Here is a 10,655-nt window from a genome sequence, read left to right as displayed (position 1 = left end):
TCTCTTTTCTTCCCATTTCTTTCCTTCTCTTTCCCTTCCTTGCCTTTCCTTTCCTTTCCTTCCTTTCCTTTCTTTTCCTTTTTTTTTTTTTTTTTTTTTTTTTTTTTTTTTTTCCCAGTTAATAAAGGTATAGACATACAGACTTTAAAGATACTTCTACTTTTCTCTTTTCTTCTTCACAGCCAACTAGCTGTGGCAGGGCAGCATGAGAAGCTAAAAAGCATGAGAAGCATGAAAAGTCCTCCATCCTGTGTAAGCACTGCTCTGCAACAGCCAAAACATCAGTATATTATCAACATTATTCTTATCCTAAATAAGTTCCAGTGCTGGTGAAGCACTGGAACATGTTGACCAGAGATGCAGTGGAAGCCTTGTCCCTGAAGACATACAAGATTAAGCTGGACTAGGCTATGAGCAACCTGATGTAGCTGTAGCTGTCCCTGTCCATTGCAGGGGAGTTGCAATAGATGACCTTTAAAGTTCCCTTTCAACTCGCATTCTATGATTCTATGATTCTGTGATCACAGTGCAAATGCATGTGGAGTCCTATGCAATTCTGAAAAATGTTTCTAAAAAAGAAATAATAAAAGTGTAGAATACAAAATATCTATTTATTTATACAAGTTTAAGCAGCATACATTAGGAAAATAAAACTTCAATTTTAAAATTGTGAAAATTCAAGCCAGTTTGTATGGATTTGTTAAAGCAATATATAAAAATGCAACAGCTATGAATAGACTTTCTGATAAAATGCTTTTACTAAAACCACTGTTAAATGATATGGTCACAAAAGAAGGAAAACATAAGCCATTATTTCGCTGACTGAGGATAACTCAGGGGATATGACCACTAACATTCACACTGATCTTAGTCGAAAGCCTTTTCATTATTTTCTGAAATTTCACTTACTGACATAGAATCTTTCAAAAGTCAAATGCAAGTGCTATATCTATCTGCCACATGCAGTCAAAAGGGGATAGAAACATAATCTCTGGAGATTCTTTTGAAAACTTTAACCAGTTCTCACTGAAAATGAGTGCAATGTACCTAAGACCTAAGCTACTTAGCTGCACTTGAAATTTGAATGTTTCTTAATTAGAGAAATCCCTTTGATGTATGTATCACAGGTAATGGGAATGAGAAGTACCTACGGTATGTTCAAAAAAGGAAAATGTTTTACTAACCTACTCAGTTATCAGCTGCATTGTGCCATAAAGCTTGATGATTTATTCCTATTATCCTAATTTTTATGTAGAAAAAAAACCTGTCCATGTGTGTTTGTGTTAACTCTTTTGACAGAAGTTTTACAGAGTATAAAGGAGTTGAATTCAGTCAAATACGGGTGTCTAATACCTTTAGATCCTTTGAAAAGATTTTTTTAATGTCTAATCCTCTGTCGAAATATGACTCTTAACCTATTGATATTCTGTGGCAAGGCTTTTTCCTCATCATCTTTCTCAAAATTTTTGATGATTTATATGTACATATAACACACATATATACTATAACAGATATATTAATATACTAAGACTATACTAATACATATATACTAAGACAGAAAAGATTTCCATTGTGAACAAAGGAAAATGTAATCAGGTTCCAAATGCTTTCTAATTATATTTGTGTCTAAAGGACATCCTTTCCTTTATCTCTCATCCAGTAAAATAAAAATAAATAAATTTTAAAGGTATAAAGAGAAAACCACATATGTTTTGCTCCTTCTTATTTAGTTTAGGGATACAAAGTTACCATGGTGACCTCTGCTTTTGCATGAGTTATGATAGATTTGAATGTTACAGAAGGTAGATGACAACAGCCAAAGCAATTGCCTGGTATTCAGGTGACAGCATCTCATTTGGAAGCAGATACTGCATATAGTGCAGGCATATACCTCATTTCTTCCAGCAGTAACTGCTGACAGGAGCAACCAGTTATTCGACTGACAAACCAGAAAATATTGTTTTTGAGCCCTACAGCTGAAATGACAGCTGCCTTTTCAGTAAGAGCATTAAAGAATGCACATTATTTGAAGAGTTTCATGTGGGTGCACACGTCAGTACACAGGTGAAAATAATGTGTCTTACTTTTAACTCTGGGAGTACGCTGGCACTTTTCAAATTGGCATGCCAAATTAGCTTCTGTTGTGACCTTGTTCATTCCTATTAGCTAGATATTAGACAAGAATCTTATGCCACCTTGACAAGGGCTTTTGTTTTTCTTACACTCTTATTGAATCCTACATGAGTGATGGATGAGAGCTGTGCATGTCTGAATAAGCAGGGGGAATCGCCCTAATGAATTATCTTCTGCAGTGCAATACGCTTTGGATGAAACATCTTACACACTTTGTATTAACTGATGTGACTGCTTCATTTCAAATACTTTCCTTAGTTGCCATTGCTCAGAAAGGCTGATGTTTACAGCTCTCACAGGAGGAATATTTATCTGACAAGCTTTGTTGGAGATATGAAACGTAATGGTAACAAAGCAGAGTCATAAGAATGTGCATATCTGTAAAATACAGCCCCAGGATCCTATTAAGCTTCCAAATTTTCTTTATGTTTGAATTTATTTATTTATTTATTTATTTATTTATTTTTGTAACATTTTTCCATAGGTTAAATCAGTTTACTACAGTATCTTAAACATCACAGCCTATTAGATTTACTCAGATAACCTGTCTGGATTCATGCTTATTTTCCCAAGTATCTTCTAGTCACCTTAATGCCATTTTGATACTGATGCTTACTTTGTCATATATGTAAATCATTCTGAAAATAATGCCTCCTATTTATGTCCATGGAAATTAGAACAGATATGAAGAGCACAGTACCACTATTTGATAGAGCAAATTTTCAAATACAGAATACTATTTTCAAATAGTTACCACCAGTAGCTATTCATTTTTGCCAGCAATGAAGAAGAGCCTGCCTGCTGCACTCATGCAAATCTGCACCAGTGGAGGCGAAACACTGTTTCACAGCTGCTATGATGATGTCAGAGCTGGGAAAATGTTGCCTGCATGGTCCATCTTTCAGTCTTGTATGGGACTTGGTGCTATTGCATCAATTTGTAAAGATGATCTGATTGAGATGCTCTTCATTCCATGGTGAGACAGCTGCACGTGACCGTCTGGAATGTTGCTTGCTGTTCGTGTCACTGTTGCCACTGCTGAAATGCACCACCCAGCATCTCACTGTGCACACATCCAATGTTTGGTCTCCATTAACGCTCAGCAAGCATTAATGAATGTCAGTGGGTGCCATTTTTTTCACATGGAGGAATTCAGTTCCACACCTTTGCTTCATATGCACTTCCATGTCAGATGCCATTTGTCAGACTGCCCCTCTGCTGCCATCTGTCACACAGCAACAACATGTAACAGAATACTGGTGGGAAGATTCAGCCTCTGCTATCATATTACCAACATCACCAACATCCACATTTGACATTGTGGGCTGACATAATAAAACATGAGGCATTACATTTGGAGCTGCTCTGGTATGATAGGTACAAGAATACTAACAAGTTTGTGTGTGAGGGCTTTTTTTTTTTTTAAATCGTTTGTTCACCAGCAATTTATTCTGCCAACACATTTTATTTTCTGTGATTTAAGTCTGTCTTTGCCTGTGTGTTTACAGTCTGTTTTTCAATATGCTGTCCCTGTTTGCACATTTCACTCTTTGTTGACAATTAACTCTGTTGTCAACAAAGTGAAATAGTTCTTCTGACATAAATTGTTTACAAACCTCAGCTAAACCTAAAATAATCACTCATGTCTTGTCAACATTGTATGGGGTTTGCAAGAAGACAATTACTTGAAAAATACTTTACAGTGAAATGGATTTTAAACAGAAGAAGAAGAAGGCAGAGATTTGATGATTGATTTGTACATTTAAGGAACAGTTGGGAAGAATAAGAAAAAATGACAATGTGCCTTAAATTATACATGTATGTATTCATTTAATGATAGCTTAGATCTCACAGGAGTCTTATGAGACATTGCTGAGTTAAACTGTCTCAAGGCAATGCCAACAACAGACAAAGAAGATGAGGAAGTCATTACTTAAATCCACACTTCATATATGATGGCATAGCTCCTCTGACTTTGACGGGACTTCAATCTTGAAATAGAACTTTTAGAGTGCTTGTGAAGAGTTTGTCATTTTCTGGTTATGAAGAAAACCATACTCAGTTTTTTTGACAGTCACTGGTTGGCTACTGGAAAAGTCTGATAGACAATACAAAGAGGAATGAAGTTGAGATCCATACAGACAGTGTTCTAAAATCGTGTCAGGAAGTATAGATTTCAGTATAGGCTTTTTAGAATATTCTAAAAATATTCTGTACTGAGGATACTATTCTGTGATCAAAAAGATGATAAGAATCCAGTTCAGACATATTCTCCTGAGTGCTGTGGAATCCCTACACATGAGGAATAAGAATATCGTGGATATTAGACCTACCTTGGCATACCATCTGAAAGGTTTTATTTGTCCTGTTGTTTTTTGTTTGTTTGTTTGTTTTGTTTTGTTTTTCATTATGTACTATTTATTTATTTATTTATTATGTTTATGTAGTAGAACAAGAGGAATAACTATGTTCCATTATGTTGTTATTTTACATTTTGGGGGGGACAGAGAAAAAGCGTGCTGCACCTAGATCAGTACTTAACTTACATGTTCCAGACTTGAATTGGATCCTAACTTTTTCACAGTCACATCAATCTCAGTGCCATGAAAAGCTCCATAGGGAAGAGTAGGAGATTTTGAAAATTGTTTATATCTTAGCACTCTAACAGCTTTTTGGATACCCATATTGAAATCTTTTTTATTTAAAAATTATATGTAGTCTCTCAAAATATATTTGAAACTTTTAAAGACTAACTCTGTATGCCGTTAATTTGTACCCTGTAGCAAGTTTGTTGAGTTAGAAATGCTTTCACAGAATAGAGAAGACTGAAATTTTTCATCTAAATGACATTGTATATTGGACAGTAGGACGAATTGTCATATTGATTCATTAGAAAACTAGAGATTACTAATTAGACTCCAATTTTAAAGCCATTTATCCATTTAGTTAATAAAATCTTCAGTAGTATCGCAGATATGCATAAAATTGTAATGGAGAATTAAATGAAATTAGCTGAACTTGTCCTTAATGTTTCAGAGAAGAAATTTACTTATAACTCCCTCAACTGTTTCAGAAGGTGAAGATACAGGTCTGATTTGGAAAGAAAATGAAAATATGAAGAGAGTCAAACAATAATTTGATGTCTGTTATTATGGTAGTAAAAGAGTACTCTTACAAGAGTTTTCTGCTGGCTGACAAATACAGAAATCACTGAAGACTTAGATTCTGTCTTGTCCTATAGGTTGCCGTGGAATGATGGGTAGACAGCAGAAATGTTCTAACTGTTGGAAAGATCTGCCATAATAAATAATAATATATTATTAATAATTATAGCTATTATTAATAATTATTATTAATAGTAAAGACTCTTGGAATATGAAAACAAAGTAGCAACATGGTTTATATGACACAACAGCAAAAATAAAAATGCTAATCAATTATATTGTGGAAACTCATTAGATTTTGATAAGAGTTTCAGCACCTCGTAACACAACAATTTGGAAACACATATATTTCTAACCTACAACTTTTTCATTCTCAATTTCTTCAAGATTATTCTGTTTACCAAGACATGTATGCTATGAAAGTACTGTCGTGTTCTACAGGAGCCACACTGTAAATTTACCTTGCAAATGTTTGCAAAAATACCAATAATCAAATAATTTTTCCTATGGATAAGCACAATTTATTATAAAATATTGCAATTCACATACATATTGTCTTAATGTATTGGAGCATTTCAATATCCTTCTAAAGTCCTTCCTTATTAGTAAGATTTGAAGAACTGTTACAACATAATAGTAAGTTGTTACCAGGAGTTCTTTATTCTACCTCTTGTTCGTCCTTTCTTCTCTAGTTAGGAAAAAAAAAAACAAAAAAACAAGAAAACAAATCACTACAACTGTGGAGAAGAATAAAGAAATACAAACAAAAACAAATAACAAAGAATCTCAAAACCAGGTCACAGCACAGATTGTAAAACTGAAAACCTAAATTTTGGAGACAAAAAGTAATATATAACTGAGCAATACCATAATTTCAATTAATCTGTTAAGCAGTGTTGCTTTTCTGTTGCTGAGAATCAGTGGTCAGTAATTTATCTGTAATTATAAGGTAAATTCGTGGTTTTAGAGTTTGTAATGAGTATACTAAGTTATATTAAAATTAGAACTGTGTTTTAAATGATGAAATTCAAGTTCCTAGTTGGAAGATCCTATTTCCTCCTACTTAACTTTAAACAGAAATAAATATTAGCAATTGCTTAAAGGTGTATTTGTCCATTTCAAGTTTCTGGATTCCAATTTTGTTTCAGTATGACATAGAAAAAAGCAGAGATACAAGATTGCAGCAGATATGAAACACTTCAAGACACCTAGGAAGTCCAGTCCAGAATGCATTCAATTTTAAACAAAAAAAGAGTACACAAATAACCCATTAAATACAAAGAAAAATGTACTCAAACAACCAAGCAATCAAACAAAAAAAAAACACAGATAAGAATGTTCTCTGAGCTTTCTCTTTTCTTTTAGATAAACCACAAATTCACTATTATTAAAGTTCATATTCCTGTTTTCTTTATCTATATTTCAATGTTTTTGTTTTTGTTTTAGTTAAATGAAGTTAAACATGATTTCTGCAATAAAGTTTTACAAACAATTATACATGAGTCATCTATTATTTCACAGTAGTGACAAGGTCAGTTCAAACATATTATGCCATCATCTTGGCCACATTTTGATGACAATATAACAAGAAATTAACAGTCCAGAAAACATTTGCGGTATCTTCTTTCCTTTTAGTCTTTGGTAATGTTATCTGTGTCTAAAGAAATCCAAAGAAAGCTGTCCAGCATTCAAACTTTTCACAGTGTGTGATTAGTCCAAGTCACAATAATGGACATTGACTTGATAACTTTTAATGATCAATATATACAGTTCAAATCAGAAAATAAATTATGTTTATTTCTGTCATAGTAGAAAGTTATTGTTTCCCAGCCTTCAGAGCAGTCAACATAACAGTAATAATATTTTACTGAAAGCTGTTAAACTGATTTATTCAAGTAAAAAATGAAACAAAGATACAGAGAACCTGTTTGCTGTGAGCTCCCATATAATTCTGTGAGAAGTAGAAGGTCAGTTATGACATCTCTGTCTTTCTTCATTGTAGCTAATATGTATGCTAGCTCATCAGAAGCCAGATCATGTCTGGTCAGTTCTCACCATAAGTAACCTCATTGTGAGATTAGGATTAATCTGAGCTGATGAAAGGGTGAAGTGGGACTTTGCATGAGTGTAAAATTTGTTCTTAATATGCCTGTGCAGTACAATTCTACAATCAATGCTTACTGAAGCTGACAGTCTAGTGCATGTGTTGACAATTTGACTTAAACTGTTTGTGTCATGGAAGCTGAAATCCTTGAAGAGTAGATGTGTTTTGAATACTGAAAATAAAACAATATAAAATTACAACAAACACAGGCATACCTTCTCCCTTGTTATAGCATTTACTGAAGGAGGAAGACAGACGGTCAAAGAATGTCACGTATTGCAACTATGTGCCTTTTTGTGGAGTTGAATGAGAGTGCAGGGGCAAAAATAGAGAAAAGTGCATCCGCTAAGCTAAGATCTAATGGAAACGTAATGCTTTTCCTCTGAAAATCAATTCTTCCTCATATTTGATATCCACTAAATAAATGACCTTCTGTCTTCCTATTATCTTTGCATCAACACAGAAGAAATATAGTATTGTGTTAAAGTGTTGGTTATCTCAGCAAAAATTTAGGAAAGAATGCTAAACTATTAGCAGAGATGAGGAAGAACAATATGTTAATTTTACTATTTAAACTTACTTAAGCATATTACTGTTCTCTTAAAAGAACTTAAGTATAAAAAAATCACTCATGTAACTGAATTACAAGCAATACCTTCTAAAGCTTTGCATGTTTTGTATTTGTATTGTTTAATTGCATTCAGCATGATCTGCAATCTAATTCCAGAACCAGACCGTTAGGGAAATATAATGTTAATGCATATATGTTAATAGATATATTGAATCAATTACTTTGTGAGTGTTAATCTTGAAAACAAAATATACTACAAGATCAAGTTGTTCCGAACTCTACGAACAGTGATGCAAATGTAAATCACTCTACTTTTGACTAGCAATACTTTTCTCTACTTTTTCTTGTATTTTCTTCTATTTGTTTTTCTAAACTAACAAATCAAATTTCATTCAAGGAGTGATTCATCTGGCTGAAATTCTTTTCAGCAATGTGAGGTAATATAAAGCCAATATATAATACAGCAAGAAAAAGACATCTTCTCAGCAAGAGTACTGTGCAGTACAAATCAGAAAATTTGTTGTAGTAGTGTTTATTTCAGCTACATCTTTTTTTCAGCAACTTTCTGAAAATTCACAATAAAGTAAGTACAGTGTAGAAATAGGGTATGCAAAGTAAGTTAATATTCCTTCAGTTTGTTACCTGGTCTATTCATGCCAGGAATAACATTCTTGGTATAGTATTTTATGCAACATTTCCCAAAATTTAACATTAAAAGTTTGCAAGCTTTTTACAGATAGCTGAGTGGATAGCCTCAACAATTTTTGCAGGCTGGCTTTGTGCAGTTTCAAAACAAATTTTATAGTCAAAGCAGAAATAATGCAATTCTACTTTTAGAGTCATTTGTGCTGCCATCAATATTGCCTGTACTATGGCTACTGTAAACTTGATGTATCAGTGAGATGAAATTATGATTCTATCAACAATACTAATAGAAATTTGGGGAATGTCTAATTTCTGCAGTACAATACTCTATGACATTATAATGACCTCTGTCAAGATTTGCAAAGTCTAGTTAACTATGACAGAGCAGGACCACATAAAATAGACTGTGATATACATTATCTAGGCATGAAAATAAATTTCTTAACCAGATTAACAAATTTCTGCTAATATCCCTGATATTTCCTTCTTATTAAATGCAAAATACACATAACTCTATTTTGATTTCTCTTTTTATTTGTGAAGGACTTTGTTTCATCATTCATCTTAGGGTCTAGAGCCTACAGTAAAGGTAGCTGCTCATATCATTTTAGTTTTGGAATTAGCATTTTGTCTCATTCTGTTTCTTTTCTCCTTTCTGTTCTGGAATAATATGGTTTGCTAATGCCTGAGATTCACTTGCTTTTTCTAACTAAAAATCCCACCTTGTTCATACAAAGTTATAGCTTTATTTATCTTGTTGTTTCTTGTTGTTGTTGTTGTTGTTGTTGTTGCTTTCTGTGCCAAATACAGAGCACTGTCACTTTGCCAGCAGATGAAGTAACTGTATTTGTATTTGCATATGAGTAAACAACAGATAAAGCAGGTTTAAGTACGTGCCAGTTCAATGCATCCTATCTTTCGTTTTGCACTGTATAATTTATTTTGTTGTTGATTGTCCATTTAATAAAAGCTCAGTGATCGAGATAATTTTATTAATCATGTAATGTATATGTTAGTCTCACTTTCAGCCAACGTTAACCCTCTTCCAAATAAAGGATTTTTGCAAAGGCTTTTCTAAATCCGTCACTAGATGGCAGTAAAACTGTAACTCTGAACATTCCCAACTAAAGTCGATAAACTCAAGGAGAGAACCCCGAGGCTGAAGAAAGGCTATCACTGTACGACAGCTTACCTTCAAAGGTTAGCCAGAAGAAGGATATGGAATTTCATGCAGAATCACTACATAATGTTAAAAAATAATGATAATAACAAAAAAATCCAATAACTAAAGAAAAATATCATTAAGGAAGGTAGAATAAAAGGGAAGCTTTAAATAATGTGAAATACCAGAAGAAACTGATTTCATATGGCTTGCTTAAATCAGCCAAAGCAGCAGATCAGAGATCTGCAAAAGTAAGATGTACAGACAAGTCTCCTGCTAGTGTGCCAAAAATATGATTCTTCTCCTTGTAAAACTCCAAGAAAAGAAGAGACTGTGCCATTTCTTTTTATTATTATTATTATTGATTACCAAATGGAATTTTATTCAAACTCTGTATTAAATCTCTAAAATTAATAGTGTGAAAAGTACCATTTCACTGTATTTAAATTGATTCAGTCCCTACACAGGATAAGAATGCACAGTTAAGAATAGGAAAAAGGTCTCCCTTCCCTTCCCTTCCCTTCCCTTCCCTTCCCTTCCCTTCCCTTCCCTTCCCTTCCCTTCCCTTCCCTTCCCTTCCCTTCCCTTCCCTTCCCTTCCCTTCCCTTCCCTTCCCTGGAAGGGAAGAAATCACCAGCAAGAATATCCTGTTTAAGTAAGCTTAAACTGAAAAATTAACGTGTCTTATCCTGCTGCACATTGAATCAATACAGTAGATTAGATTTCAAACTAAAACAAAAACTGATTCAGGCTTTTACAGCACTTTATAATCATTATTTTTAGTGACCTACGTGACTGGTGCTATACTGAGGCACTTATCGCATAAAAGGGAAGCATGTTCTCTGCCTTCAGTAATATTTAAGATATACAAGACTT

This window comes from Centrocercus urophasianus, unplaced genomic scaffold (genome assembly GCF_019232065.1).
Source record: "Centrocercus urophasianus isolate 14NV4802_14NV808 unplaced genomic scaffold, USGS_Curo_1.0 seq_11, whole genome shotgun sequence".
In the NCBI taxonomy this organism is placed as follows: domain Eukaryota; kingdom Metazoa; phylum Chordata; class Aves; order Galliformes; family Phasianidae; genus Centrocercus; species Centrocercus urophasianus.
Note: the sequence above shows the minus strand (reverse complement) of the source record.